Source organism: Pezoporus wallicus, unplaced genomic scaffold (assembly GCF_028554395.1).
Source record: "Pezoporus wallicus isolate ANWC-B61680 ecotype Strahan unplaced genomic scaffold, APGP_CSIRO_Pwel_v1 contig_8512, whole genome shotgun sequence".
Lineage (NCBI taxonomy): Eukaryota > Metazoa > Chordata > Aves > Psittaciformes > Psittacidae > Pezoporus > Pezoporus wallicus.
Window position 1 is genome coordinate 1,403,736 of NW_026635168.1, and position 27,876 is coordinate 1,431,611.

At 46.9% G+C, this 27,876-nt stretch overlaps 1 non-coding gene across 1 annotated transcript; it reads left to right on the plus strand.

The window, feature by feature from the left end:
• The first annotated feature begins 4,540 nt into the window (after window positions 1-4,540).
• TRNAM-CAU (transfer RNA methionine (anticodon CAU)) lies at window positions 4,541-4,612 on the plus strand. The gene has a single exon. It is a non-coding gene; the product is annotated as a tRNA-Met (tRNA).
• Window positions 4,613-27,876: the final 23,264 nt, after the last annotated feature.

Here is a 27,876-nt window from a genome sequence, read left to right on the forward strand (position 1 = left end):
GCTCCAGTGCTGGGGTGCTAATATGACATGAGACTTCCATAAGGACCTGAATGGGGGCCTACTGTTTGGGTGTACTAACCCTCACTGACCTTGCCTGGAGACCCCTAATACACCCCTGCCTCACACCCCATCTCTTATCCACCTTGCTCAGAAGGGAAGAACCGCGGCTCAGCCTGAGCAAGAGGTTTCAATACATGTTTTTGAACGGTTAGTGATCTCCCCTGTCCAAATGCACAGGGCAGGACCACGCCATGTAGTGCTCATCATAGCGCACACCAGAAAGATGCCACTCGCCTGAGCCCACGCACACACAAATCTGCCCCAGCTCTTTATCACCCCCATTTTTAGCCTTTTCTGCTTTAAAAGAAATGCTAAATTTAATACAGAAATAATATAGAAATAAAACCAAGAGTCTTTCAGCTTCTAGGGAGGAAATTGTCCTTGCTCAGGAAGCATGAAATTAAAAGCTCTCAAGCATGCCTTCACCCAGCTCCACACCACGTGTACCTCGGGCTGGGAGCAGCGGACTGGGAGCTCACTAATTCGCTCCATGGCCTCATCCTGCAAACATGCACCCCTGCAAGAGAGGCTTACTCATGGAAACACTATGCCTGCATTCCCCTTAGGGAGGAACCTGCTCCGCGGGCTGCCCAGGGGACAGGGCTGGCACCCTCGGGAGGGCTCCAGCAGCACAGCAAGGCACCAAGCCTGGCCAGGAGCAGGAGATACCACATACACTGAAGGACACCCTCTGGCCATGCTCGACATGACCCAGGTTCACTGTGTGCTAGGCTGCATCAAAAAGGAGCATGAGCAGCAGGTTGAGGGAGGGGATTCTGTTCTGCTGTGCTCTGGGGAGACCTCCCCTGAAGTGCTGAACCCAGCTCTGGGGCAACAACACAAGAGGGATGTGTACCTGTGGGAGTGAGTTCAGAGAAGGGCCAGGAAGATGCTCCAAGGGCTGGAGCAGCTCTGCTCTGGAGCCAGGCTGAGAGAACTGGGCTGGGTCAGCCTGGAGAAGGGAAGGCTCCTGAAGGGGAGACCTTAGAGATGCTCCAGTGCCTAAAGGGGCTGCAGGAAACCTGGAGAGGGGCTTGGGACAAGGGCCTGTAGGGACAGGACAAGGGGAATGGCTTTAACCTGCCAGAAGGGAGACTGAGATGAGCTCTTAGGCAGAAGCTCTTCCCTGTGAGGGTGCTGAGGCGCTGGCACAGGGTGCCCAGAGAAGCTGTGGCTGCCCCATCCCTGGCAGTGTTCAAGGCCAGGTTGGACACAGGGGCTTGGAGCAAGCTGCTCTAGTAGAAGGTGTCCCTGCCCATGGCAGGGGTTGGAACTGGATGAGCTTTAAGGTCCTTTCCAACACAAACCAGTCTGGGATTCTATGATATGGTTCTATGCTCAAGGCCACACTTGGATGTTTTCTGATAACACGGGCTCAAAAATCTCTTCTGCAACAAAACGCCTTCAAGCAGTTCTCAACAGACTCCAGAGACATTCCCATGAGTCTTACAAATAGCAGCCTGCCTAGAGTTTGCTTTGTGGCATGTTTTCCTTAGGAAAATGTGGGTGCTGTTGTTTCCCAGCTCACTTCAGAAGCCTTCAGGTCCTCAGGGCTGGGCAGGAGACACACAAGATGGGCTCCTGCCAGTTCCCTCCTAAATCATGATGGTGCCTCACGTTTGCAAGGCTGTGTAATGGTCTGTCTCCTGCTCCTCATCCTCACTGGTTAGATAGAGCAGGGCGAGCTGGCCTCCAATACACAAACCATGCTTTCTGGGGCAAGGCCAGAAGCTCTGTCATCTCCCAAGGTTCCAAGCTCAGATGGTCCCCATGGAGGTTGCAACCATGTGCAGTGACACATGTGCTTCTGTCCGTGCCATGCACCCTTCCATCCCGCTCAATGTATGTGAGGAAGAGAAGGAAGCCAAGGGACCTGCTTTTCCTTAAGAGATGGGTATCAAATAGTTCCTTGCTTGCTTTCAAACTCAACAAGATTGAAAGGCTTGGTCCCCCCTTGGGAGAGCCCCATCAGGGTCTGAGGATTGTTCCCATCATGACAGAGGTGAAGGTACTCTCCCAGGACCTCAGAATCTCTAGAGGACCAGTGTCTTCACATAGCTTTGGGGAGCACTTTCTGGGACCCCTTCCTGCACAGCTGCAGCTCCATTGGTAACGGTGCACCAACCCAGCACATTCCAGGCTCCTTTGGTTTGAGTGATGCATATTTTGACAGCTCAGAGAAAACATTTTGCAAGATGCACAGTCAAAGGCTCTTTCGAGCCGAGATGCTGTGGAAAAGCCACATGAGCTCTCCAAGGCACTATCGCTCACGCTCTGTCTTAGCCAGCTGCTCTAATGAAAGCTCCCTGTGCAGGCCAGAAGATACAGCAGGGAATAATACATTCCTTTAAATAGCATCCTCGCCTGCTTGAAGAGGCCATGAACATTTTAACTCACTTATAATTATCCTGTGGTTCAACCCTCTCTCCTGCAGTCTGCACTGGGCACCAGGGCCAGGCAAAGGCATGGGAAGCATTTAGAATGGCATTAGCTAACCCATGACCATTCAGAGAGCACTTGTGGTCATGTCCTTTCCCAAGCAATACTGCTCACTGCACAACACCTACCCTGTAGTGGGTTCTCAGACCTTGATTACCCAGAGGTAATTGGCATAGGAAGATGCAGCATTGAGGTCAGCAGAGAAGACCTTGTTGCACCAAGGACTGATCTCAAAGAGGTGATGACTTCAATAGTATGTGATGCTGGCCATAAAATGCTCCCTTAACATCTTCCACGTGACATTTTCCACAAGCAAAGCCAACTAAAGAGGTCCCTGCATGTCTTCCTCCTTCTGCCCCATGCAACCATCTGTAAATCACATCAGTGAGAGAAAACGCATGGGGCCAAGGGGGGAAATAAATTCATTGAGACTTTATAAAGTGCACGGACCCCATTTGCAGCACGACCCACAAGCAATTGTTTTGGCACAGCAGTGGGACAGCAAACTGCCAAGCAACAAAAGGAAAACGGGGCTAAGGAGCATTGGGCTCCCTTAAAGCAGCTTTGCTTAAGGAGGTATTTGAAGAGGACTGTCTTCTAGATGACTAGAAGGAGCAGTATGAGGTCAGTGTTGAGAGGTTTGGAATTTCTATACAGAAAGAATTATTTAGGTAATTCCCAGTCTCCTTCTCCATAGGAAATTTCAAACAAAATCCTTAAGGTTCAGTGGCAAAGAGCAGTTTCCAGCCTAAATAAAAAATTACATGAGGAAAAAATTGTTATGGGAAAAAGTACCAAAAGTATCATTTTCTCTGCTGAAAGCTGAAATTCTGCCACAAAAAAAAAGGTCATTTTGCCACTCCCCAGAAAACCAGAGAAAATATTAGCATTTTTCCATGGGTGATTTTTAATGGTTGCCTCATTGTCATTGACTTCAATGCACTTTCTGCAGCCTCCCAGCCCTGCCCTTGCTTCACTGTGCCTATGTACATGTACAGCCTCTTCAGGACAGGACAGGTTTCTCTCTCAAGCAACCCCCAGCACACCCAGTGTTTTAATCAGATTGCATTACTGATGGCAATACTCTGATAGAGTCATAGCTTTATGATGATGAAGATGTGTGCTGCCAGAGCACGTCAAAGGTGCTGGGCTTTCTCTCTGGTTTAATTTCTCTGCATCACCTTCTGCTTTTTGTCTTGCTCTGCCATTGCCTCAAAATGCCTTAGTGCCTCTCCTATGGAGCCAGGATGAGAAAGCTGGGCTGAGTCAGCCTCGAGAAGAGAAGGCTCCTGAAGGGGAGACCTTAGAGAGCTCCAGTGCCTAAAGGGGCTGCAGGAAACCTGGAGAGGGGCTTTGGACAAGGGCCTGTGGGGACAGGCCAAGGGCAATGGCTTTAACCTGCCAGAGGGGAGACTGAGATGAGCTCTTAGGCAGAAGTTCTTCCCTGTGAGGGTGCTGAGGCGCTGGCACAGGGTGCCCAGAGAAGCTGTGGCTGCCCCATCCCTGGCAGTGTTCAAGGCCAGGTTGGACACAGGGGCTTGGAGCAAGCTGCTCTAGTGGAAGGTGTCCCTGCCTGGGGCAGGGGTTGGAACTGAATGAGCTTTAAGCCCCCTTCCAACCCAAACCATTCCATGAGTCTATGAATATACAATTGCTTCTTATCCCAAAGGCTTTGATGCTATAGAAGTAATTGATGGCACAGTAATACTTCTTGACATTGTGAGGCAAATGATGTCAAACAGCCCGAAGAAAGACAAGTGCCCCATGTTTTTCAGGGACATTTTAGGGACTATCCCTAAATTTTACCAGGTGTTTTCCTTTTTTATGCTGCTCTACAAAGCCTATTTTAAAACACCTATTTGTCATGGGTTTTTTGCTGGGCTAAACCATTTGTGTTGCATATGGCTACCAGCAATCCATTTAAGTTTATCATAGAATATAAGAAAACCAAGTTGCACCCTCATGGAAGTGTCAGCAGAACCAGACCTCCTCTTACGAGCCTTTACTGTGAGAAAAGAAGCCCTTTATATTTGCTGTGCAGAGCAGAGTGGCGCAGCGGAAGCGTGCTGGGCCCATAACCCAGAGGTCGATGGATCGAAACCATCCTCTGCTAATTGCTTTTGGGAAGTTCAAGCTGGATATAAAGAAGCTTTTTACTGTGAGGGTAGTGAGGCACTGGCACAGGCTGCCCAGGGAAGTGTTAAATGCTCCATCGCTGGCACTGCTCAAGGCCAGGTTGGATAGAGCTTTGGGCAGCCTGGTCTAGTGTGAGGTGTCCCTGCCCATGGCAGGGGGTGGAACTGGGTAATCTTAAGGTCCTTTCCAACCCTAAGTATTCTATATGATTCTATGCTTTACAATGAGAAATTTGGCCTCTTGGGGGCTGAAATTATCTTTCCTCTCTTCCTTCCAGTGTTCAGGAATGGGTTAATTTGCACTGAGCCAAACCATGGTAAGCGTTCCTCAAAGCCAAAGAACAACTCTATTTGCTACAGATTCATCTCCATGCAGTATTTCCAGCACAAGGAGGGGGCATCAAAACAGCTTTTCATGGGAACGAACTGCTTTCACACCTCCAGCTGCAGCTGTGTGGGAAAGGGCAGTCCATTTTAGCCACACTGGAATACCCCGGCTCTCCTGGCAACGGTGAGCTCAAGTGGCCTTTCCCTGCTTCCCAAACCGCAATTGCAGCAGTTGCAGCTCTCCACTTTGTGAAGCAACCCTTTGTTGTGTTTGCAATGAGGGTATGCATCGTGCCCTGTCACCAGCCTCACACAGTGGGGACCAGAGCATGCTGGCAGCACGCTGCCTCTGGGACAGGACCTGTACCCTGCACACCCTGCTACCAAAGCGGTGCCAGCACCAGGCAGGGACCTGCTGCTGCAGATATTCAGTGACACCAAGTGGGATGCTTGCCTTTGCCCTTCTGCTCTGGACAGGGCTGAGCCTGTATTCAGATATAGAGTAACTCCATGTTTAGGGAATATGAACGCTGAGGGTGTGAAGCAGACACTTGGGGAGATGCAAACCAGGCACTAAATCTGTTCTTTCATGAGCTTTCCCACCTCAGGTGTCTCATACAAATGCTGACCATAGAGGGTCACCTGTTCTGTGCCCCATTCCCTCAAGTTACACATCGCTCCCAACACCTTAATACCTGCTTAGCTCAATGCCCTGCATGGAAAACCTCCATTCAACACAAATCTTTCAGTTCTTTCCTCACCTTCCAAATAACTTCTTTTCTCCCCCTTTCCCACCATCACCCATGGGGGAGTTCAGCCCCTCTTCTTCTGCCTCTTGCCCGAGGAGGGGAATGTCAGAACTGATGTCTCCAAGAAAAGGAGCCAAGAAAAGGGTATTCTTATGGTACTGCATTCAGACCCTTATCAACTGCACCCAAGCCACAGGGAGCTTCAAAAACTCACTGGTGTCACCATTTTAAATGCATGAACAAACCAAACCCCTGCAGAAACATATGCAGCGTATTTCTTGCATGTCAGTTTATCACACAAGAAAGCAGCTCATTTCTGGACATCTCCTCCATGGAGAACACATGATAGAGTGCTTTGTCTGAGATCAGAACTGATTCCACGTTATCATCACCACTAACAGTTCACTGCCTGAAACACCCCAAGTTGTAAATCTACTTCATATGAGCACCCAGCCCCTATATGCCAGCCTTTCCACCCAGCTACTGCTCTTGCTCTCAGTCCTCCCAGTGTCTCAACCAGCTTGTTCAATGCAGAGACACCACTTCCCCTGGTACAGCAGGAGGGAGAGGAGGAGCACTCACCCTAACCCTCATGAAGATAAAGGCTGGTACCTGCAGAGGTCCCAACCAAGGACCCCACCGGTGTTTGCTGCTCCCCAGCCAGGAAGCAGCCGCCTGCGAGCACATCCATCGCAGCTGCAGGAGCCTGCAGCCCAGAGAATTAAGCATTCAGCAGCCACTAAACTCAAAAATAGACAGTAGGCGCCAAAATCCTCAGCTGTGGCTCCTTGGACTACACTGTATTTACACTGATTTAAGCCAGCTGAGGATCCGCGTCACCGGGCCAAGTCCCACTGGCCTACCTCAAGCTGATGGCTAGTTGACGTGACTGATGACTAAGATTCCCATTTAGCCTAACTGGAAGCATGAGCAGAGCCTGTGTAGTGCTACCATTGTTGACTCCAGCCTTTTGTCTCAGGCTGTAACCGATAGGCCTAATAACCGAAATCATACTGCATGCATTCATTCACCCTCTTCACAAACAGCGTGTTATTGAGCTCAGTGGTGAAAAGGCATGCACAAACACAATGGGGCTGGGATTAAGCCCAGCTGCATTACCAAAGTAAATACTTTTGCTGCTGACAGTTTGTCTGTAGGGATTTGGAGAAAAGTTTTGTGCATCTACTTAGGCAACATATGGTTTTATTTTCCCTGTTAACAAAAACAGTAGTGGTCAAAAGTCAGCACCCTCTGATGACTGTTTGGTGGCCAATGTGGAAATGGGCTTGGTGGTCTAAGTCCAGTTCCTTACATGTCCACATAAAAATGATCCTCTTCCTGCATTCCTCTCTCACTTGGCACTGTGGTTTACAGTCTCCACAAGGAAGCCGAAGGGTTTTTGAGGTTAATCTCATCTGTCCTCCTTCCTGATTGAAAGCAATGGGAGACGTGCTATGGGTTAAGATACTTTGCTAGCTTCTTTAATACCTCTTGTGATGAAAACCCCTCCACGATCTGCATCCTTGAAGCCAGAAGAGAGTCAGAATTAATCCGCATTAGCCAGCGGCCAGGGCATGTCAGCCAGTCAGACTTCTAAAGCAAACACAGAGCCAACGAGAACGAGCATCATGCCAAGAACACAAATGGTCTGAATTTAGCCCTTCATCTCCAAGCCGAATGCACACAGTTCTCCAAAGATCTCTGCAACACTCAATCATCAGCTGGTCACCTTCACATCTGAAACCGAGAAGAAAATCCCCAAGGGCCTGGCTTTATATTTGGCGATGACTTCAGTGGGGTAGTAAAGGGCAAAAAGTTGGCTGAGCTTCCATGGGTACCCATCTCACAGTGAAGTAATTGGCAGATGCTGGCACTCAGCATCGTTGGTCAGGAAAAACCCTACCACCACCACCATCATCACCCCCTTCATGGCTGATCCCCCAGCAAGATTTTAAAGCTTTCAAGGTGCAAACAGGTCTTGTCTACACTGGGGTAATGAGAATTACAGCAACTAGAGCACAACTGCTAACACTTAGCATCTGCAGGGTCAGAGGCAGCTCCGGAGCTGCTGAGGGGTGTTAACTAGAGCCGCCACATGAAGTAATTGTTTTTAAGGGAGTGTATCCAAGCTGGAACACAGCAATGCAGAACATACAAATTGAGACAGGTGTAATCCCAGGCACGGTGGGTGGGAAGCAAGGCTGGAAAATCATAATTAAGAAGCCAAGATGTGCTGCATAATCCAGATTTTCCTCTAAGATGAAGGCTGTTTTAATGATGGCCAAATCATGTGTGATGCCCAGCTACTCCCTTAATGTGTTTGCCATCCTTAGGCCCTGCTGACACCTCTGGAAGCTGGAGGTCCAAAGTATTTTGCAGAGGATGCTCAAACCTGCCCATGGACAGCCAGCAACAGGCAGGCAGCCAGGGCTGGAGGAGCTAAGCCAGGAAGAGAAAGTGCTGCAGCTCAGGTTGACATGCAAAAAGAGATCGCAAATGGGCCATCACAGTCCCATGGTCACACATTCATCCATCCATGGAAAGAAACGGTGAAGGCAGAAATAGTTCCTGTTCCAATGGAAGGCAATCAGTGAAAACAAAAGCTTATCTTAACCTTTGTCTGCACAAGTTGAGGGGTTTTCATTCAAAAAGCAAAAACTGTAACATGTTTGGTTTCTGGCAACCAAAAACTGGAAACTTTTTGGCCACAAACCAAAACAATTTGGGGCTTCTGCGTTTTGGTTTTCTCTTGGGGTTTTGCCAAACTCCTTTTGCCAAAAAAACTGCACGTTTTTCAAGCTTTTTCTTTCTCAATGAAAACCTTAAAATTGTTGTTGAAATTGGACGCTTCCTACTGGGTTTTTTGTTTTTTGGGGTTTTTTAAGGCATTTTCGGCAAAAAGAATGTTTTGAAAGAACAATTCCATCCACTTCTGTAAGCAGATACCTTGGAGTGACCATCACTCCCTCACTTTTACCTCCTCTCCCCAGCTCATGGGGACTCAGGGCTGTGACCATGATTTTGACCACCACATGGTCAAGCTTTACATCACTGGAGCAGCCACACTGACCCTCCCAGGGAGAGACAACACTGTGGTTAAAATGACTTGAGCTTATTCCATGGAATACCAACTATCTCTGTGGAAATTAAGACGTACAGCAAAGAAAACAAGTATCTGGAGTCCAGATTCAGCAGTTCTTGGACCACATTTGGGCCCATGGTTCTGGGAGATGAAAGTGATAGTACATGTCTTCCAAAGCTCCCAAGTGTCATTTACCCACTGGCTCAATAGACATGCTGACCCTCGGTCCACTATAAACTCCACAAAGTACATGGATGATACAGTCTGCATGATACATGGATGAAGTAATACTCAAGGTCTGGCACAGGAAAAGGGGACATGAAAAATGGACAGGGAAAATTAGATATTAAGGACTTCTGACACAAAGACAGTGCTGGTAACAAAGAAGAAAATTAAAAGCTTTAATACGTCTCTCCCCCAAGCACTGAACTCAGAGACAGAGCTGAAGAGCAAACCCGACTCGTTGCACCCTGTCTCCAGGGATAACGATGACCTGACTCAACACTGAATCCAGAAGCTGCAGAGAAATGAAGGAAATTTGGACTGCAGTCTGATTGCCAGAGTTTAGGAATGAGGTTCTATGAGGCGGATCCAAACTACAATCACAACTCTCCACTTCCTGAAGTTCTGTGAATGTGAATTTGGACTGGGATTTGAATTTCACTCTTCCAACCAATCGCCCATTAAATGGCCATTGAAAAAGCCATTCGTTGCTTAGTTGGAACTAAGAGATCTTGGAATCACTATAACAAAGTAGAGCCATCTAATGGCTACATTTTTCCTGGAAATATCCTTTTCTTGCTTTCAAGGTCTGTTTGGATGCTTTCTCTGCTTTGAGCACGGAACTGCGTCTTTGATGACCTTGGCAAAGCTAGGACTTCTGTGAGGAAGGCCAGGAGAAGGAAGGCCAACACGGAGGGTCAACAATGCATGTTGGTAGCAAGTAGGAAAGTATGCCAGGAGAGACAAAGGAGGTGGAGTCTCAAATTTAGGCAAAAATAGGATTGGCACACAGCAAAAATGCCAACTTGGAGGACTTTGTGAAGGATTTTTGGAGGGATCAGCCAAGAGAAAAACTGATGACAGGAAGAGATGGAATCAGGGTAGGTTGGAGAAGAGAAGGAATAAGGAGCAAGGTGAAGAGGAGGCAGGTCAGGAGCTGGTTATGAGGATGAAGGTATCAATCAGGAGCTGGGGACAGATCAGGGATAAGGAGGGCTCAAGGGGCTGGTATGTTCTCACAGGGCAGGTGAATAGAAGAGGGTAATGAAGGGTGGTTATTGAGGAAGAGGAGCAGATGAGCTTTTGCTTCTCTTTTATTTGGGTAATAAGGATCCTCACACTGTTTTCAATCTGATTTTCAGCAAAGTTTATTTAAGCCTTGACATGGTACACCACCACCCATCAGCCGGCGCATCGTTAACAGTGTTGTCCCCTATGCCCAAGGCAAGAAAGGCAAGGAGAATAAATGAGTTTAAATCACTGCAAAAGGTTTCCCAGTTGCAAGAGGGTGAAAGCACAGGCCCTGTAGATCACTGTGATTCAGCTCACTGTTAAGTCGTGCATCTGAATCCTCCAAGTACAGAAGGGACACTGTCATTAGAACAAACCTAGCAACAAGCTAAAATACCAGCACAGGCCAGTTTTAGAGGCCCTTAAGTGAAGCAGTTAGCTTGGGAGGCAAGCTGGGGCTGCTTGTGATGAAAGCCTCACAAATGGAGAGGTGGGTGAAATGCCAGACAGCCCTGGGAGAGAAGGAAATATTTATATTGATTTATTCTGACATTTGCAGTGTAACGTCCTTATAACAAACCGTGCCGCAGGAGCGGGTGTTATTTGGATTGTCTCGACACCAGAGAGTGAGAAACCCAAGAAGGGGAAACCGAGACAGGGCCAAGGGTTTGACACCCAGCTGCGTAAGCTCCCTTCGTGGTCCTTTATCGGGGCTGTTTGCACCCGTCGCGTACTCACATAGTTAAGAGCATCTAGGAAGCCTGCGATCCCTTTGCTTTTCCAAAGCCGTTCCTCAGGAAAAGACTAATTAAGTGGCGGTGTTATTACAGCAGGTCCTCGAGTCTCGGAACACAACCAGCGGCGATTAGGCAGGCGTCAGCTACTGGGCGGGATTTCCCACTGCCCAGCTGTGTAATTATCACAGCAGCTAAGCCAAAATCGCTTGACAAAGAAAACCAGCTGCAGGCTGTGGGTCTGGGAGATAGCACATGTCCAACGGAGACAGAAACAATAATCTCCTCTCCTCTCTATTTCTCCAAGAGGAAGATCAATGAAGACAAGCACTCTGCTGCTCCTGCGGAGGAGCGATAGCAATATCGATTTCTGGGGAGCACCTGGAATAAGAATCAGAAAAGAGATTTCTTGGAAAACTGGGTATTCACTGCTGCCTCCCTCACCCAGGGACATGGAGGTGGGAGGTGAGAGATGCTAAGGAGAGAGAATGTCTTGCATTGGTTTGAATTATGGACCCCATGTGGCAGCATCAGCCCTGCAGAGAGGGAACGAGGGCTGTCTGTAGTATCCCCAATAAGGCACCAGAGTGAACTTTGAGTGATGGAAGAGCTTTAAGTTTGTTTCCAGCAAAGACTTCTGGTGTCTGTGACCTTAAGTAATCTCCTGCCTCAGTTTCCCCATCTCTAAAGCAATGTCACCCATGTCAGCTACCTCACTGGTTGTCTTTGCCACATCATTGATGCATTCAAACAAACCGGGCAGAAGCCGGCCCACAGCTCAGGAGCTTTCTCCTGCCTGTCTGTGCCACCTGATGCACCTTTAAGAGGTGTCTTCCCTGGCTTTTGATTGCATGGGCAACGGCCGTTATCATCTCCAAAGCTGTTCTTCCCTCCTAACAATGAGCTGCCTTCCAGCAGGGATGGCTGATGCGCAGGAGGGAGCAGTGAGCCAAACACAGGAGAGACAAACTGGGCTGTGTGGGAGAGGAACTGGAGCTATTTGGAAGAGTGCACGCCACTCCTTTCCATGGATCAGCAATGTATTTAGTGATGCAGCAGGACAAATGCAGGATAAAATAATGAGGAGAAGTTGCAGATGGGGAATATACCACTACCAGTGCAGGGTCATCTCCAGTCTCCAGGTCCAGCTGACCAGTTGTGTTGGGTTTGGCTAGGACAGAGTTAATTTTCTTCATACTAGCTAGCAGGGGCTGTGTTTTGGAGATGTGATGAAAACAGTGCTGATAACACAGGGATGTTTTAGTTACTGCTGAGCAGTGCTTATACAGAGTCAAGACCTTTTCTGCTCCTCACCCCACCAGTGAGCAGGCTGGGGCTGCGCAAGGAGATAGGAGGGGACACAGTCAGGACAGCTGACCCCAACTGACCCAAGGGATATTCTGCGCCCTGTGATGTTCAGCATATAAAGCTGGAGGGAGAAGAAGGAAAGGGGGAAAGTTCAGAGTGATGGTGTTTGTCTTCCCAAGTAACTGTTATATGTGATGGAGCCCTGCTTTCCTGGGGATGGCTGAACTCCTGCCTGCCCAGGGGAAGTGATGAATGAATCCCATGGTTTGCTGTGCTTGTATGCCCAGTTTTGCTTTGCCAGGTAAACTGCTTTTATCTCAACCCACATGTTGTCTTCTCACTTTTACCCTTCCAATTCTCTCCCCCATCCCACTGGAGAGGTCGAGCTGAGCAGCTGTACTGTAGTTGCTGACTGGGATGAAACCACACCGCCTGTGTAGGTAGAGTCTTCTCCTGGTTGTTTCTGGTATGTTGGTGTCCCAGCACATCACAGCATGGTGTAGATCTGGCTGTGAGGAGCTCAGCATGAGTTGTGCATTCAGCACACGGCAATGGCCAGAACTGGACACAGGATCCGCTGGCATGAAGGATGGTGTGAGAGACAAGATCCTTGGAAAAGAATAACAAGGACAAATGCCAACATTTTTCAGAGTAGCAGCACAAAGACATCTGTTTCCATTTATAAGTAGTAATTCCCAACCCAATTCCAGTTTCATATCACCATCCAAAGGTATCTCTTCACTCCCACCTGAATTTAATTGGAGCAAACCTTTTCCTTCCTTCAAACAGCCAGACAGGACCTTTGCTATGGGTCCCTCACAAACACTGTTTGCTTGGTGGAGCCTGTAAGCAGAGACGGATCTTACTTGCTCTGCTGCATGAGGAGCCCATTCCTTACATGAAGATCCCAGCCTCAGCCTCTAAGTACATTCTCAGTGTCTGTGCAAATCTGCCAACCATTAGCAAATGCCTTCTCAGAGAGCTCTTCAACCTGCAAATCCATTTGCACTTAAATTGCCTGCCACAGAGCACTTGCCCTAGATGAGTAACGAAGTGTGTGACCTGCCTGCGACCAAGCATTGCTAATATCTCAATTATTTCCAATGTTTAATAATTGAATGCAGTGAGAACAGTTTGACTGACTGCATGCTATCTGTAGCAGCTAATTAACCACAGAGGCCCAGAGAGTTCACTACATATACAGATATATAACAGGAAGATGAATTTCAATCCAGCCTGACATAGCAATGCATCTTCATTTCCAAATGAAGGGTAGCACACATGGTGTTAACATTTAAACAAAGCCATGGGCAGCGGGAGGAGACAATGAGGAGTGGATGAGTGCATTGCATTGAACAGGTTGGATTTACAACATGGCCACTCACTTTGCTGTCTTTGCCTGTAATCCCTGAGTTTAGACTTTATGGCAAAGACGGGACCCTTTATATCCACCTGTGTCTTCTCTGGAGGACCAGGTATGTCGTTACTGAGTCATCCTCCTGTGTGTGCAGCATAGCACACACCAGCAAGCACTGGTGATCACATCCCTTTATTAGAGCTGTTTCCCAGCACATCCAACAAACTCCCACTCTTCTATAGAGAAAAGAAAGTGTCCCAATGACCTTCTTGCTCCCATCTTGAGCACCCCATTGGAACTCACTACCCTCCTGTAAGCCACAGCTGGAGCTTCTCCAGGAGATTTCCTCCTCTCCTATCTTCCCAGACATGGGTTATGTGTCGTTGTTTGCAGGGACCTGAGGTACAGGGCTTTCAGGGTCAAAGTTGGACCACACTTGCTATAGATGGGGATTAAACTGGTCTTTAGGATGCTAGGTGGGACTTGTGACACCTATTGCAGCATTCTAAGTAGTTCAAGGCTGTTGGAGATGTCTGTTCCTCTCCACTGGCTGTAAAACACATCAGACATGTGATTCAGGAAAGGAATAGGCTTGGGTCTATCCCACATGCAGAGCATCTCTGAGTGCAAACTGTTGTTGGCATTAATCAATGCAACAAGCATGGTGTGGGACCACTTCCTTGCAAAGCCCTGACATTCAGCAGTATCTGACCTGAAAACTCAACAACCATGAGACACCTTCCCAGCCACAACCCAAGTAATAATAAGGGGGGAAGAACACATTTGGAGTTTTAACTTGCTTTCTTCGTTTGAGCCTCTCCTAAAAGTCACAAAGGTGAGAAGCAGATTTTAAGTGAAAGGTGAGATTTGCTCTCCAGCAAGCAACCACCTGCCCTCAGCTGCTTGGATGAGGCATTTTAAGCCTCTCTGGAGCCTCTTCTGCTCTAAAGCCAATGAAATTAATTTCCATGGAAATGCTCCCAATTTAGACTGATGTAAAGAGGAGCAGGATTAGACTGACAGTAAAACCAACAAAATACAATGAGAATAAACCAGACATCCTATGATCATGATAGCGAGTAGCAATAGTGGATATTAGTAGCTCAGAATAAATAAATAGAACATAAAGGAACTATTTGTTCTTGCTGTTAAGGACCTTCAGATTCCTACTTAGCCTGTATCTGTCAAAGACATTTTTCCTCCCAAGAGTTTGTGAAGCATTGCCATAAATCTGTCCCATGTACAGTTTTAATTGCAGAGTTCAAAACTCATCTGGCTCTGCAAAATGTGATAGCATCAGCCAGTGGCGTCGTTTGTCATTGTTACAGGCAAATAAACCAGAGAGTTAATCAAAGGGCATGAAAAATGAGGTGGCTTCGTTTTCGGGAGTCCTGAATCCAAATCCGTCTCTTTTCTTCTCACCCGTCTGCACCAAAATGCCAGCAGCACCAGCTGGCCAAAAGGCACTCATTCAAAAACCCATTGTAGACAACACACAGGCATATTCTGAGCTGATAAAATCAAGGACAAACGGGAGAAGATCATAGATAAGTAGGAGACAAAGAGAAAAAACCCTTCTCTGGAGAGTGCAGCTGAAGGAGATGAGCAGATATTCAATCACTGCTGCTCAGACAGCACTTCAGTCCAAGGCCCCTTCATACCAAACTGACATGGGGTCTCTCTGGAAGGAGAGAGAGCCTCTTGGCCCCTTGGACTGCTGCATAAAACAAGCAGAGATAAAAATCTGACTGAGTGCAAGTGTTTGGGAATCCCATTCGTCACCAGTCAGAAGCTCAGGTCTGAGCGTCTGCTAATTCTACACAGATCTCAACCATGAGGTGCTGTTTGACTGCACCGTCGCTGCCCTTCTCTTGGAGACAAACAGTTGCCTGTAAATCTTTGGCTGTTAATATGCCCACGCTGGCCTTTAGCAGAGCCAAACAGATGAAAAGATAATGAGTTTTCATCAAAAGGCTCCCTGCTTATCTCCTTAGATCCCTTTGGTGCTGTAATAACGACAGGGATTATTTAACAGATGGAGACCTAAATGTATTTCATATCCTTTCCAACCTTATTCTATGTGATACCTCAGACTGATAGAGGAGTCTGCCTAATGCTCAAGGGATTCAGTTAGAGGGTTCTCTTGTCTTTTCTAGCTTCCCTAAACTACTGTGAAGAAATGATGTGGCCAGCACCACACTCGGGGTCTATGGTGATATACAGGTACTCACAAATGAACATAGTGATTGGCTCAGTGTTTGAGGTGACAGCTGAGTGTACATGCCCCTAGCCTGTTACAACTGCAAAGTAAATGTGTGAGCTGAAATCCTGGCATGGTGCCTTATGGTTTACGCCAAGACAGAACAAAGATCTTCTGAGTCTATGGCCAAAACCAGCGAGAGCATCTCTCATCATTCTGAATATTCTGAAAGTGTCTTCTCATACTTTATTTCTCCCTTAGTCCATCGCCCACCACCTCTCCTAGCAAACTTTACTATGAATTTAACACCAGTAGTCCTGAGCTGACATGTATTTGTAGGTGAGTGGAATCAAATCAGGGCCCTCTGCACAGCTCTGTTCTCATCCTCCACCCAACTGCTCTTACCTTACAAAAGCCCCAAAGTCTTGCACATTTAATAGTTCTCATTCCTCCTGCCTGTTCCTTTCTCGATTGTCTCTTTCTTTAACAAGAAAATCGCACTTCACTTTCACCATCCCTTGACCTGAAGTTTGTTCAAGCAGGATCAGAACAGATAAAGGGGGAGGACCAGATACTTCTCGACAGCCAGCTGTGACTCCTTTAAACCCCATCTTCTTGGTATCATCAAACCCAGAGATGAGCAGGTCTGGCCCTGTCCATGTGCTGCTCTCCTGCTTGAAGAGGTCAGATGAGAAAAGCTTCAGCTTTGCACTTTAAGATACTGAAAGAAAAAAAAGCTGTTTTCTTCCTCAATATCTTCATCAGGAACTGTAGCGATAGAACAAGGGGTGATGGGTTCAAACATAAACAGGGGAAGTTTAGATTGGATATAAGGAAGAAATTCTTTACTGTGAGGGTTGTGAGGCACTGGAATGGGTTGTCCAAGGAAGTGATAAATTCTCCATCCCTGGCAGTGTTCAAGGCCAGGTTGGACAGTGCCTTGGGTGGCATGGCCTAGGGTGAGGTGTCCCTGCCCATGGCAGAGGGTTAGAACTGGATGATCTTAAGGTCCTTTCCAACCCAAACCATTCTGTGATTCTGTTATTCTAATATACGTGGCATAGCTTCCTCAATAGACATGGAAGAAGTGGAGAGAACAGTGATGTCCTCTTTGCTCAGAGCTCCCAGATTTTAGGACATTTAAACTTTCCCCAGAAAAATCAGTGGGGATTTACCCCAGAACCCAAGAGAATCTGAGAAAAAAAAACAAAATGGTAAGTTAAGGTGAAACAAAGTCATCTCTCCCAAGGCTTGAACTTATGTTCTCTGAATGTGACCTCCTGTACACTAATGTGTATGAAAATACCTTCCACAATGAAACATTTCTTCATAGGCAATTATCTTAACTTTTATTACACAGGAATTCCTTTTCCTGTCAGATGGGGTTTGGGTGAGCTGAGCACTGCTCATGGCATCTCTAGTTCCTCCCAATAGTGGATGATCTCAGAGAACGTGCATTTCCCCTCCTCAAAATGGGACCACATCCCTACAGATTTCCTACAGCCTAGAAGGAAGGTGCATCTGATTTGTCCCTCAAACTCAAAACCAGCAGTGGCTATGCCTGCTATAAGCATTCAGGAGGCAAAGGTTAAGAGAGAAGACAGAAATACCACTATGATAAGCAAGTAGAAAGCAAATACGTGCTAGAAAGAAGAAATAAACCGTAATACAGAAGCAGCATGAAGGAAATTTGGAATAATAACCGGTACAGAAGCAAGTTTGCACAGGTAGGACATAGGACCAAATGTCTCCTGTTTGCTCAAGATGTAGCAATTGGCACACTTAGAGTGTACTATAGAGGTCAAACCACCCTACAAGACTCAAGATATTCTTTACCACGAGTAAGGGATCCTAGTGCTGAATAGCTTGAGCTGATGTCTACTGAGAACAGTCTTTGTATCCCCACAAAGCATTGGTCTCCGACCCCCGTGCCCTGTGCCAATGGCTCACTGCTTCAGCATGTTCCCATTCTGAAAGCAGAAACCACACCAAAAACATGTGTCATCTTGCCAAAACTCCCAGCTCCGCCCCAAATCTCATGACCCTTGAAATCTCACATCCTAGAAGCAAGTCTTTTCCCTCTACCTGGAAAGAATTCCTTGGTGAAGAGCATCCTGTCCCACATATCCATACAAAAAGTAAAACAGCACATGTTTTCATACCAATAAGCTCCCAGCCCCGCTGAAGAGAGCCATTGTGGAGTGACTGCATTATAAAAGATGTTAAGACCTCTTCCAGACCATAAAATATGCAACAAAACAGAGTGCCAAATACCAGTCCTTTCCATGGCCCAAGACAAAGAGCCGCCCTGCAAAGCATTAATCCCTGCAGCTGCCTGGAACTATTCATGTCTCTCATGCTTTACGTAAGGAGCCATTCCATTCTAGCTATCGCTCTCCCCAAAACAGAGATTTGCAGAGTCTTTAACACAAAGGTCACCCTATGAACAGAGAACCCAAAGACCTGAATGGGAGACCGTGACTTCTTAGCAGAAAAGGCCAGACTATTTATTTTGAGTGGAGAGTAAATCTACCCTGAAACACAGTTATGATTGTTTCTCCCTTACACCCATCAACACCCCTTTCTTTTACCTAATAGCTTCATGGTTACGCATTCACTTAGACTATGATGGACCCCACTTCAGTTTCCTCCTCTTCCTGGGATGATCTGAACACCTCTCATCTCCCTGCCCCAAACCACAGCACGCAGCTATACAGTTAAGCATTACCAAAGCCCAGTGGGTTGTCCTATTGCAGGAGCCATGTGTTATCCCATGGGGCAGCCAGGGACCACGCAACACCTCCTTTTGCTGGGGATTGCAACATCCAGCTTCAACTGACCCTATGGAGAAGGTGACCTGTAGGAGACAGAAAAACACCAGCAGAAATGTGGGAAGCATCATGGTTTCCTTCCAGTATATAGGCGAGATATACTGCTAGTCTAGGTACGGGCTGTAACGTGCCATATGAGGAACCCTGTTATAGACCTATGTTATGGTAGGATTTTTTATATGTTACAGAACGCATGTTACGGTGGGATTTTTCATTTTCTCTTATTGACACTATTACCCTTTTCATACTTAAAAATGAATATTGGGAAACCTAATCTACAGGCTAAGGAGAGAAAGCCATGGTCTCTCCTTCTGTAGCAGAAAGGATTTACAGGGTTTCATCAGACAAAGCTAAATACATAGATGTGAAGAGCATCCTCAGCTGAATGTCAGATAGCTTTGTGGTGGGACTGGTTGCCTTAGAGGCTGAGTGTTGAAGCCAGACCCTCCACCAGTGGGGCTGGAAATTGCATCTACATTTCCTTCCCTGGGGGTAAATGCCCAAAGCATTTGGCCTTTGCATATAAGGCAGCTACCGCTTCTGCACAGCTATTTGGTTCTTTGCGCTTTGTACAATGGCCTGAAAAGAAAATGCTTTGCTTAAAATCAAAAGAACATTTTGCTCAATGCAAGAATGTTTCTGAATTTCTTGGGTTATTGAAAGAAAGCTGAAAATTGGAGCAAAACCTGAATTTTCCACAAATGTTTGCTTCTGTAACCAAACCACACGAACAAAAATCAGTTTCTCACAGCTCAGCTTCTCATCCCAATTGAAGGTCTTTCTTCTTTGCAATGGGTATGGGATACAACCTTTGGTGGTTTCTTTATTCAGAAGATGGAGACCTCTGCTTTAAGGCAACCAGAAGAAATTCCCACCCCAGTGATAAGCAGCCTGGCACAAACAGCTCTTTTGCACCTTCAGGTGGCAGTTTATGGCAGGGTTTGTAGTGGTGAAACTCATTACACCAGCAGCCAGTTCCTATCTCACTTTCTTTAACTCAACAGGAGCAAAACGGGAGGCTGTGATGATGCACTTCAGCTACAGAAGGTCACTTGGAGAGGTCTAATAGGTAAAAGACTCCCTAGAAGGTAAGTCCCTTGCTGCCACCCATATGTTCCCTCTGAGAAGCAAGCAGCTTGCCCAAATAACTCACCTGGATGCCTTGCTCACACCTTTGGGTGAGCACTGAAGCCTCCTGGGACAAAAAAATAACCCCAAACCACTTAGAGCTGGCAAGATTGAGCTAATGTATCCTTCCCTGTGAGCATCAAAGGACTTTTAAATGGACCATAATAGCAGAGCCTTCCTCACTTGTACGGTGCACACAGTAGATGAGAGCTTCTGGGCCCAGGCAATGTCTTGGGTGTCATTCTGAATAGGAATGTTATCTTCTGCATCCCTAAATAGGAAACGACAATAAAGCAGTTTCATTAGCAAAGGGATGTTTTCCCCTCCACTCCAGTTCCCAGCTGTCTCAAAACCCCTACCAGCCCTGGTACCTTTATTTGCAAGTGCTCTGATGAAGTACAACCAAATCCTGGCTCCCAAGTCCATCCCACACCAGTTTTATGTGGCAGAAAATGCTCAGTTTAGAGCATTTCAAGGCTCCCTCAAGTTTAATGTGCAGTGACTGAAATAACCTGCCTGTTTGGTGACCCAAAATGGCTCAGACAGCTACACATCCATTGGGATTCTCAGAGCTGTGAGGTGCATGGAAACCAGTCTATATTGAGCCATCAGCTGTGAAAGCATTTTCACTCCTAAATATGTGAATGAACGGGGCAAAAAAATCAGGTCAGTGTTTTTTCCAATGATTATGGCATTTGCAATCTGAATTTTTGGGTAAGTTCTGACAGCAAGTTGGATTAACAGTAAAAGCTCAGGCATGCTGGTGCTGGCTCATCCCTCCTGTGTTTCAGCTCCAGTGGATTTAAAGATGTTGCTCCAAACACCCGAAACAGGAGTTATTAAATAGACTGCTTTGTACTGTCATGTGTCAGTATATCCAACTGCAGCAGTATATTAGGTAACCCTAATATAGGGTAATTAGGTCTTAGAGGGAAGCCACATCTAGGATTATACATCAGCAATTTGAGGAAAGCATCTCAAAAGAGAACATAAAAAGGCAAAACAACACCCCCAAACAGACACATTGTAAAATGCACTGAAACAATGAATTTTGAACCTAATGAAGCCTGTTTCTCTGAAGACTTTTTCCCTACAATACATCCAGGTCAGGAAAGACGTGGCCAGTGGTGCCTCGCACACTGCCCACCAATGAAGGGGCTGTGGACTTATCCTGGGGGTATAACCCAGGTCCTTCCTGTCCTTCCCATCCATCTGCACAGATCCATGAAAACCCAAATGATCGATGAGACCACCTTGCCTTAGTCAAGTCAGGTTGATCGAGGGATTCAGGTGCAGGTAATGGCTGTTTGGCTGCTGAGGAATATTTCACCAGTATTCCACTGACTTGCACTAACCCTCTAGGCTGCTCTGTCACCTGAATTTATAAGGACAAAGGCTGAACTGTGCTCAGCTACAAGCCCAAACCCAAACTTAGTGAAGGCACTGGAAATCAGGACCAGGCTTTGAAACTGTGGGTAGCATAGGCTTCACTTAGGCAACTTCAAGAAGAAATGAAAACCTCCCATGGCCAGTGGAGATGCTGCTTTCTATGCCCCATAGAATTATAGAATAGTTAGGGTTGGAAAGGACCTTAAGATCATTCAGTTCCAACCCGCTGCCATGGGCAGGGACGCCTCACACTAAACCATGTCACCCAAGACTCCATCCACTCCCTTCCCTGGCTAATTCTATGGATGCTCCAGAAATGCATCATCCAAAGGAACTTTTTAAACCCCCGTGGCAGAGGATGAATGTCCGACCTTCACAGCCTGGCTTCCTGGCTTTTTGGTGTTTGCCAAGCAGTCGAACGCTTATAAGCAAGAAACCATTCAATGGGGAAAGCAGGATGTGAACTGCCCCTTGAAATGCTGATGCCCAGGGTGGAGTAATCCCCATGGATTTTCCACCTGATCCAGACCAATTCCAAAGCACAATTGAACCAGCAAAGCTCAGAGTGGGAAATGTTTCAGCCACTTAGGTCTCTCATGCTCCTGGGCTGGTTTTGACTTTCTTTGGCCTTACCTTCTTGCCACCCTCCTTGTTTTTGCTACTTCTCCTTCTCCCCTTCCCCGGTCCAAGCTCTCTTCCCCAGCTCTCATGTTTCTCTCTTAGCTGGGTCCTTTACACAGTCTTTCTTTGCCTAGGAGGAAAGCAAAAAGCTTTGTACCCAGTCTCTGGGTTCATCCTTGCACAGCAAACAGCGTTCCTGCAAAATGGACTGCCTTCCTCTCCAAAATCACAAGTCAGCTTCCTTCACAGAGGAAGATGGATCCATCATGGCTCATGGTGTGCACACCTTGGGGTTGATATGAGCATCACTGGGAAAACCCTGCCCCAGCACTGCTCTGTTATGAAGCAGAGCTCAGCCAGCAAGGCCCGGGGTTCTGATTTGGGTGTGATGATCACCGAGTGTTTTACCAATATCTGATAATACAGCCCATCTTCTGTGATACAATTCCACGATACAATTAGGCAAAAGCAATGGAAGGAAATATGAAAAGAAAACGTGGGGATAGATCTGGCACACAGCCAGCTGCTCTCTTCCTTTGTTTATAATATGGAGAAGGGAGAAAAAGCAGAGGAGAATGAGGGGTTTTATGCAGTTGCAGTGCACACAGGACTTGCAGCACTATTACAGGCTAATTTGATCATCTGCAACGTTACATTCTGTTCTTCCCAAGAGTTGTGAAGAAGGCCATGGGCTGGGCAAAAAACCACGGTGCAGGGGGAACTCTCAATCTCTCTCCAAAGACAATTAACTGTTATGATTATTCAACTAATAACAATTGTGTTTGCAAACTAACCCGACCACAGAATATGTTAAACACGTTATCAACAGCTCCGAGCTCGCCGAAACCCGAGAGCGCTTCAAAACACGCTGCGAGGAGCACTGCTTGCTTCTTTATCTTCAAATCTCAGTATTATTTTAAAGCTCTAATTGAATTTCAATCCTCTGTGTGTGTGTGTGAAGAAAGGAAACACTTCTCCCAAGATTTACTGCATGTCTGTTACTGTGTGGGCTGTTTTGACTCTGCAGCGTAGCAGAGACCATGCAAACCGCGCGCTATTGGAATCGGTTCAAGCTTTTACAGTCCTTCAAATTGGGGCTGGAGCCGGAGAGGAAATACTAAAATCCTGTATATACAACTTCTGTCTGTGAGGGGGAGAGAAATTCCACGAAAATTAAGAGCTCAATGATGTATAAATTTATATTCTGTTTAAAGGGTGGGGTGGGTTTTTTCTTCTTTTCTTTCTGGGGTCTTTTTTTCTCTCTGTTGAAAAAACAATTGAACTCTTATATAAAGAAACCTGGGATCTTTAAATAACTCCGGGTCCTGTTGGTAGAAGAGGGAGCTCAATCTTTTCAAGCCAAGCCATCTAATTAGCACGTGAGCCAAGTTTTATGAAGGTGAGTCAGTTCAGACGTGTTGCTCCTGAGAAAGCCAATTTCTTTTAATGGCATGTGCTGCGAGTAATTAAACCGGATTCTGCAATCAGCATATTGTCCTTCCTGGCTGCCAGTAGGCTACAGTCAACAGGCACATCCACAGCAGCTCCTGCCCGGCAGGGACCCAAGCAAGCCCAAGCAAGCCCCGTGGGCAGGATGGAAGGAGGAAAGGGTTCAGGATGCTTTTAGCACCCTCTGATGGTTGCACAGCCTTGCCCCAAAGAGCCTTTCAGTACAAATTCAATCCACTGCAATAACCCCATCTTGGTGTTTTCTATCTCAGCAGCATGATGCCCAGGGCCTGGTACTCAACTCCACCAGTACAGTCTTAGTGCAACACTGGTTTTGGAAGCATGGATGCTGTGACCCACCCTTAGCGGCTTTCCAAAGGGATCCAAAGCCTCCCCAGCTTCTGCATGCGGCTCTCATCCAGAAGGAAGCTGCTTTAACTAAGACTATTCCCATATTGTTTCCATTATATTTTTACGACTGTCATGTGGACAGGGGTGGCGGGGGTGTGGGGGGGAGACACAAACAAGAGAAAAAGAGAAGCAGGACATCAAGATCTGCCTTTGAGGAGGGAGCTGACAAAAATGTGATGGTCAACTCCCTCCAGCACATACTTGCAGATGCTGAAAACCTGAGTGAGCACAGGCAGCCCCGCGCTGGGAAGGGCCAAGCGCTTCCCTCTAATTCAGTTTTACAGCCCCTCTTGCAAACAAGGGGGTTATAAGCTCAGTTCCCACTCCTTTTATTTCCCTTTTCTTTGGGCCTGGGCAATTTGCTCTTGATCACAAAGGTCAGGATAAAGTAAGCACAACAATCAGACAAACTCCTTTCTGCTTTGAAACACTTGTGTGGCTCCAATGGAACCTGATGCTCAGCCTTTGTCCAGCCAATGCCATGTGTTTTTGCTCCAGCAGTGACTCCACATGAACCCGTGGGTCATAGCACCACAACGGGCATGTCACAACAGACCCCATGAGTGGCTGTTTGCAGCTCACATCCACAAGGTTGTGCACACTCATGCATGTCACCTCAAAAACCAAACCATCTTGACCGCCATCCCTGTGACAAGCATCTGACCCTGCCGAGCCCCATCTGGAAAAGGGGGTTGGTTTATTTCTGCCAGGATGCCCCAACTGGCTCCCAGTGGTGCTAACGGGTTAAAGTGCTGCAGCTTGTCCCCACATTGATGAATGACACCATGCTGGAGAAAGAGAGCTCATCCCTACTGCCCGACATGGGTGTCCATGACACTGGGGTTTTGCTCTGATGTGCTGGTCTCCATCAATCCCTGCCCTGCCTCCACGTGTTGAATGTTTCTGAAGTTTATCCTGCTCCCAAAGGGGAGGAAAATGGGAATCTTGCAGAATTTGTCAGAAAAGAAAGAAAGAAATTTGCTAACCTGATCAGGGCATGAAAGGCAGAAGTGAAGACTTCATATTTGATTGAGAATCGGACAGCAATATAGGGACTGGTTGTCAAAGAAAGAGACAAGAGAGGAAGATGAAAAGGGAAAATCATCTTCTCCAAGTGCTTTTACTTAGTAAAAACCCTGCACTGGATGCAAGCTCTTTCTATAGCTGTGACATTTCTTAGAGTAGTGTGTGAGCACCTCACCTTAACCCTCCAATATCTCCCGAAATAAAGCAGGTACAGTTATTGCCTCTGTGTTTGGGTCCAAGCCATGTCCATCGATACTGCTCTAACCTTCTCCCAGAAAATGCAATTTTTACCATGGAAATCTTCTGACCACATAAAAACCATCAGACCTAAAACGTTCATCACAGATCTTTATGGGAGCTGTGGTTTTCTCCCAGGGGTTCCACTTTCTGCAGGGCTGGGAGGTGCAGCCAGACTGCACTGTAGGAACCGCTTGCTACCAAAAAGGAGGCATCAGGATGGGCAACCAAGTGGCAAAACCAAACCAAGCTGGGAAAAACAAACGCTGCCACTTCCAGCTGCAATATTTTCAGATCCAGTTTGACACTGAAAACATTTTGTTTTCATCAAAGGTTTCTGCAAAAGAAAAACCACTCTCAGTCAAGGGCTCATTGTTTCCTTCCTCCTTTCCGCTGAGTGATGATAGATCTCGCAGCAGCTCTCAGCATAGGTGGAGTAGAACCACATAAATACAGCTCAGCTGATTTCTTCCCATGGAATACCACCAACCCTTGTCTATTCTGCAATGTGGGCAGCTGGGTCAGAGATGGAGGGGAACACTAAACAACACAGGAAGCATTTGCCAGCATTGCTAGAGAAGCTCCTGGGAACCCCGAAGAGCAGGATTCCTTGCAGTGCTGTGGGCAGTGTGCTGAGTTCATGTAGACCCCAGAGGAGATAAAGGCCAAAGAGATGAAGAGAAAACAAAGAGAGGTGGAATAGCTGCCATAGGGCATGCTGCATCCATGGCAAAGCCATGCTCTCCATCCCTTCACACCTTGTCTGGAGATACCAGAATAAGTCAAAGATGGGCTGCAACCTCTTGCTTCCATAGTTGGTGCCTCCTTTTCCACCTACCTACTCCATGAGAGCTGGAAAGAGTACAACAGACTTCAGTATGTGTATTTTTTAAAGCCATCCAGATAGAAGTAAAGATTGCACCACCTCTCCACCTGAGTGACTTACAGCAGGAAGATGCATCTCTGAATGGAAATGGCATGGTTTGGTCTCATTCTTGCACCACATCTTAAACTTCTTGGGTAAAAAATAAACAATTGCCTTTGGGTTCTCTCACCAATGGATTGTGCGTGGTTCTGAAGCCTCCGCACGGCTCCTTCCTTAGTTGTTAGCAATTTCTCAGCATCCTTTTGGATGTAGCGCAGCTTGATTCTACCGTACAACATCACGTGGACTTGATCTCTTGGGCACCATCATGCTCATGAGCTGCCATTTATGACACACTGGCAGGGACATTGTCCAGGTTGCCCTGAGGATCTTCATGGGGCTGCCACAGGCGCCAGCCACTGTTAGACCAGCTGAGATTTGTCTACGCATCTCCGCTCCCTAGGTAGTCATCTGCTAAAAAAGCTCATTTAGGCCACAGAGTGAAAGCTGAGAGGAGAAACGGTTGCTGTCTATAAATACACTGGGGCAAGCACCAGGGAGGCAGTTGAGCTATTGAAGCTAAAAGACAATGTTGGCACAGGAACAAACGGGGATGAAGAGGCCAGGAATAAATTAAACAAGAAATTAGAGAGAGAAGACAACCCTCTGAGAAGCTCTTGCCTGGAACAGCTTTCCAATAAGGACTACAAGGCACAGAGCGCTTTTCAGTCAGATGGATCTGGCTAAATCAATGAAGATGTGGGGTGGCTGTGTGTCACTGCTGCCTGAAACACAAAGGGTCACAGCGTGCATCCGAGACATCCTTCCTAGTCCCACATCCTACATTCTTATGAATGAGTACCGCTATGCTAGATACACAGGCAAATACAGAGGTACAGCTATAAATGCTAGATTTGACCTAAGATGCCCCCATGTCCCATCAAAGTGTCTATGTCTGGAAATGTAGCGAGGAGAAAAACAGCCCACTATAACTTTTTCCTTCGTTTGACCATTTTTGTTACCTATTTCCTTACCTATTTTGTGCTGGCACCCACCAGGACTCTACTGCAAACCATGGTCCCCGCTCCCCAGACTTAGCACAGGCCTTCTTCAAAGTGCAAGTAAAATTGGGATTCACAAGGAAGGGGTAGAACAAGACTGCTCATCCTGTAGAAAGAGTCATGGAAACGGCCTGACCCTCCAGAAGACCAGATGGAGACTTACCTGCATCCACTGAGATATAACACATCCTGCCAGGCATGGCTGCCACCACTATATCACAGCCCCAGCTCTCCTCAGCCAAAGATGGAAGTGAAACAAAACCTTAATGTGGAATAGGGAGCTCCTTCCCTTTGTATTGAGAGTGGAAGGAAAGCCACAGCGCAGCCCTGGCACAGAGCAGCACCAGGCATGCCATGGTGCTGGCATCCCTTTCAGCCTTGCCCCATCTCACCCTCAGCATACATATTGCTAGCCAAAAGGGTTCAAGCCCCTGAAACATTGCTACTGCACCCAGGGTCTGATACTTCCCTTCAACAGGAAGAGCACACTGGCATCCTCAGGGCTTTAATCAGGTTTATGAGGTCCATCCTGCATAGCCAGAGTCTCCCTTGGTGCCACTCCTGCTGCAGTGCTCCCCAAGGAGCGTTTTCACCACACATGCTGCAAAAACAAGGGTGGGCAAGCAGAAATAGCTGCAGATCACTGCCTTATCCATGTATCCAAACTGGGACTTATGGCAGCTGAAAGGTTTCCCAAAGGGCTCTGAACACTTCCCACCAGCCCTCAGTACTAGCACAAGACTAAGTAATAACATCTACCAGAGGGAAATTGTAGGTACTCCACAACACATATTCATTATCCAATGTTTTTCCCCTCTTTATGCCATGAGAAAGCTCTGGTTTAGCAGCTGGAGATGTGCCAAAAGCCAGCCGCTATTATAAGGTCTCACTTCTGAAAAGACAGCAGCAGTAGATTTGTGCTTCAATATGTACAATGCATAAACATGCATGATCTATGGGTACCCTGACATGCCCAAGGTATCTAAACTGTACCCAGGTGCTGTAACTCGGATTCATTCTGTAAACGCTTCTTCTCCGCATTCCCTTTCACATCTATTTTACTCAAGCTGCATTATCCCAGTCATCCCAAATGAGAGCCAATAAACCCTTCCTACCACACCCCATATCATATGTTCCCTATATACTTAACAGACAAAGCTCACTAGGGGTGTTTTAATAAGATTTGGTTTTTTAAAGTACATGTAGAAATCCAATCAGGGCAGATGGGTAAGCA